Raw genomic sequence first — 4,291 nt, 5'->3', positions numbered from 1 at the left:
TGTTACATGCTCGAGTCCCTGGGTTCGATTCCTCAGCACCACATAAGTAAAAAAAAAAAAAAGCCGGAAATAGCGCTGGGGCTCAAGTGGTAGAGTGCTTGCCTTGAGCTGAAGAGTGCAGGGACAGTGCGAAGGCCCAGAGTTCAAGCTCCATGACTGACAAAAAAAAAAAAGATTAGAAATACAATACCACATCATTCTAATCCGCTAACAAGAGATGATTATTTTGTGCCAGGAGGAAAGAGGGTTAGAAAAATGAATCCTCATATATCACGTCTATGAATGAATTCTATACCTCTGGAAATGTAGCCTGCTGTCTATGGAAAAGAAAAGTTATATTCAGCATTATTTGTTCATTTATATGGTAATCACTTTATGGAAATCCAGATTAGAAGGATATGTGTGTAAGAGTTTACAACTGTTTTATTTGTAATACCAAAAAAAAAAAAAAAAAAGACAGCAAGATGCTGGTGGCTCATGCCTGTAATACTAGCTATTCAGGAGCTGAGATCTAAGTATTGCTGTTCAAAGCCAGCCCAGGCAGGGAAGTCTATGAGACTCTTATCTCCACTAAACTCAGGAAAAGCCAGAGGTAGCACTGTGGCTCAACTGGTAGAGTGCTAGCCCAGAGCACAGAGAGGCGTAGGGACAGAGTCCAGGCCCTGAGTTCAAGCCCCAGGACTGGCAAAAAAAAAGACAAGTTAAATTTCAACAAAATGATAAATAAATTATGGATCATCTGCCACACAGAATATTTCAGTTACAAAAAGAGGATTATCTAATAGATTTGAAAAGCTGCCTGTAATTCAGTCATAGATGATAAAGCTTCAAAGTAATATTAATGGAATGACTTTGGGAAGAAAAGAAGGCGGCTTTACTTGTGTATGATTACTTGAGAAAGAAGTGGCAGGGGGCTGGGAAGGTGGCTCAGTGGTAGAGCGCTTGCCTTGCATGCTCGAGGCCCTGGGTTCGATTCCTCAGCACCACATAAGCAAAAAGAAAAAAGCCGGAAGTGGCTCTGTGGCTCAAGTGGTAGAGCGCTAGCCTTGAGCTGAAGAGCTGAGGGACAGCGCCCAGGCCCAGAGTTCAGGCTTCACGACCGGACCAAAAAAAAAAAAAAAAGTGGCAGGATACCATCTCTGCTGTAAGGAGTAACAGGATAGTTTTGATGGGGAGGAAGCACTAGCACATCTGTGTTTGACTTGTTACACAGCATATATTGTGGTTTTTAAGAATAAACTGAAAATCTTGAAAGACCAACATAGACAAATGATTTATAGTCTACTTTCTTTACAAAATACTTGTGAGAAGCTTGGCAAATGCTTAATCCTCATCTGTAAAAGGAATATCGATCTCCAGTGTTTACTAAAGGAAGGAAATCATATAGCACATGTTTAACTGGGTCTTTTATGAATGTTGCTTGCCTTTTTTTGGTACACATGCAGTTTGGAGCAGAACATTAACACATGCAAAACGTGTTAATGCTAGTGTGTATTTGGCTTTGACCGATACAACTGTCTTTTAGGAGAGACAAAAACAAACCCAACAACTCTGTCTATGTCAGGAGGTAATTCCTGTTTTCTCTTGAATCCTTTCAGAGATAAAAATGAGAATTCTAATCAATGGTACCATGGCCCCAACAGGTTATTATTTATTTATTTTATTAGCCAGTCCTACTTCTGGCTTTTCCTGTTTATGTAGTACTGAGGAATCAAACTCAGGGCTTCATGCATGCCAGGCAAGCATTCTACCACTAAGTTACATTCCAAGCCCTAGTGGTCTAAGGAAGACATTTTGTAAACCTTTAAATATACAGAGTGGAAGCCAGCTATGTTGGTATATCCACAAACCATAAGCAGGGATTACCCCTAGTTCCTCTGCTCCTAGAGTAGAGGAGCATTAGCTCCTGTCCCCAGCAGGGACCCAATGCTTGATGCCAGCAAGAACAGGTACCCTTTTAATGCACTTTTCCCCATGTCATGTGGTTCATTAGCTTGGGTTTCCATCTAAGCAGGCCCTCTAATTATAAAACAATAAACATGTGTTCACTGGTAAATATGCATATCTTGAGGCAAGCCATCAACTGTGCACACATTTTCACAGTACTATTGATTTTTTTCCCTAAGCTGTATTTTTAGTTTCCTCTTCACTGTCACTGTTATCATGATGAGTATTATATTTAAAACCATTTTGAAGTTTTTCCAGTTAAAGAAATACAGTGTGGGGCTAGGAAGGTAGCTCAGTGGTAGAGTACTTGCCTAGCATGCATGAGGCCCTGGGTTTGATTCCTCAGCACCACATAAACAGAAAAAGCTGAAGTGGCTCTGTAGCTCAAGTGGTAGAGCGCTAGCCTTGAGTTGAAGAGCTGAAGGACAGTGCCCAGGCCCAGAATTTAGGCCCCATGATGGACTAAAAAAAAAAAAGAAACACAATAGGAGCATTGGGTTCCTGTAAGCCTCACGGAGTGCAATTTCCTCTTCTCAGGCCTCACTGGAACCCCCTGGTGGCACCTAGCAGTATTGTCCTGTTTCCCACAGGCAGCATTCTGCTTCAGCACTGTCTTGTCACATTCAGGTGAGCCCTGTTATTCTCAGTGTCCATCTAGAGTTTCGGGATTCCAGGTGTTTCAGATTATTTGAATTAATACATTATATACATTATATACGTTAGAATTGTAAACCAACTAAGATGGCAACAGCAGCTAAAACTTTGCAGTGAAAAATTAGGATGTCTATATAAGAACTAAAACAGTTGCAACAAAGTTTCTAAATTAAAATAGAAGGGATGCAGGAGACTATTCCTTAGTAGCCCACATTGGGATTCTACTGAGTTGGGGTGAGCTGCTGTGGAAATGAAAGCTGCCATTGCCGAGTCTCCCTCATCTGTTAGTCTAATGGTCACACTTAAATCACTCACTTGCATTCTTTGTTTTGAAACCACCTAGCTTGATCCTTGTTAGCAAGGCTAGAAGAAAAACTTTCATTACTCTATGGAAAACCAAGGGGATATGTGAACAGCCTCATCTTAAGTCATAGAAACTCCAACCCAAATAAGCTTAGGCAAAAAAAAAAGAAAAAGAAAAAATTCCCCATTAGTCCTAGGTAGAGCTTAGTCAAGGTATTAAATTTTGTCACTAGAGCAAGTCTTGTTTCTTTTCCCTCCTTTCTTTCTTGTGCATTGGCTCTATTTCTGACAACCTCCCTGTTTGTGGAATAGTTGCTGTAGTACTGTGTTCATGTGTTCCTTACTGACATCAAGTGGAAATGAGTCTCAGCCTTTCTTCCAGCAGCTTTAGAGAACCTTAATACATGTTATTAGCTTTGATTGGAACACAGTCCTATCTTAGCCTTGTGGCTAAGAGGAACACATAATCTGATTGGTTAGGTCTGAATCACGTGCTTACAATGAAACTAGTAATAGTTTATGACCACCTGAAACTAACATAAATCATGAGGATAAATCCCTAGAAGCTGGGATGCCACAAAACAGCATATCTCTTCTTCACTTGATATTTTTCTTAATTTCAAATGTAACTTATGTCCTTTGATAATAATTTGATGATTGCTGCATGAAGGAAAGAGCCAGTGCCACAGGTACCCACAATGTAGGCTTCTTACCTGTGAGCCTCAGTTGTCTTTGTGAAATACAAAGCAGAGGTGAGGCCAGAGTGAGTTAAGGACGATGATCTCAGTATGTTCCCTTGACTAGTAGTAGTAGCATCACTTGGGAACTAGTTAGAAGTAAACATTCTCAGTGTCATCCTGGACATATGGAACTAGGAACTGCCAAGTGATGGTCCAAGCCTTCTAGGTAGCTATAATACACATTCAAGTTTGAGAACAACCATACTAGGGTTTGCTGCATGAAAATGTGGTCTGTAGCAGCATGGGAGTTTATTAGTTCTGCAGATCTCCAGGCCCACTGAATTAGAGTTGGCATTTTAAGTAAGACCCTCCCATATGATTTGAATAGATATCCATCTCTCAGTATTAATGTGTGCTTCAAATGGTTATATGATATGTTTTATATCTGTAGCTATGTAAAAATATAAATGTGAGGAGGTTTGCCACTTAATTATGTCCATTTGTCTCCAGTGATTCTTGATCAGAGGCATCCTTTTTTTTTTTTTTTTTTGGGTCCGGTTGTGGGGCCCGAACTCTGGGCCTGGGCGCTGTCCCTCAGCTCTTCAGCTCAAAGCTAGCGCTCTACCACTTGAGCCACAGCACCGCTTCCGGCTTTTTTCTTTTTGCTTATGTGGTGCTGAGGAATCGAACTCAGGGCCTCAGGCATG

The sequence above is a fragment of the Dipodomys ordii genome, unplaced genomic scaffold (assembly GCF_000151885.1).
Source record: "Dipodomys ordii isolate 6190 unplaced genomic scaffold, Dord_2.0 Scaffold17, whole genome shotgun sequence".
Lineage (NCBI taxonomy): Eukaryota > Metazoa > Chordata > Mammalia > Rodentia > Heteromyidae > Dipodomys > Dipodomys ordii.
Note: the sequence above shows the minus strand (reverse complement) of the source record.